Source organism: Strix aluco, chromosome Z (genome assembly GCF_031877795.1).
Source record: "Strix aluco isolate bStrAlu1 chromosome Z, bStrAlu1.hap1, whole genome shotgun sequence".
In the NCBI taxonomy this organism is placed as follows: domain Eukaryota; kingdom Metazoa; phylum Chordata; class Aves; order Strigiformes; family Strigidae; genus Strix; species Strix aluco.
In genome coordinates, this window is record NC_133971.1 from 41,778,689 (window position 1) to 41,779,033 (window position 345).

A 345-nucleotide genomic window follows, 5' to 3' on the forward strand; every position below is an offset into this window, starting at 1 on the left:
CCATCAGCACGGGCACAGCAGCTTTTGATGAGAGCTTTCCTACTCCTCACCTGGTTCTGCAACTCAGTTCATCAGTGACTGCAGCGAGCCTGAGACTCCTCCTGCGAAGAAAACGCAAGGATTTCTTTTTAGTCTCCAGTCTGGTCAGGACCATGATCTGTACTCAACTTCTACTGGGTCTATACTGGGGGGCCGCTGCCACTGGGATTTGCCATCACTCCTCCGTATGGCTAGACCCTCCTCCCACCAAGTAAGACTCTGTTCTCACCTCTCTAGAAGCAGGGATCTTGTGCTGGTCAGAGAGGGAAAATCCTCATGCATCTGGCAGCGACCGACAACATCTCT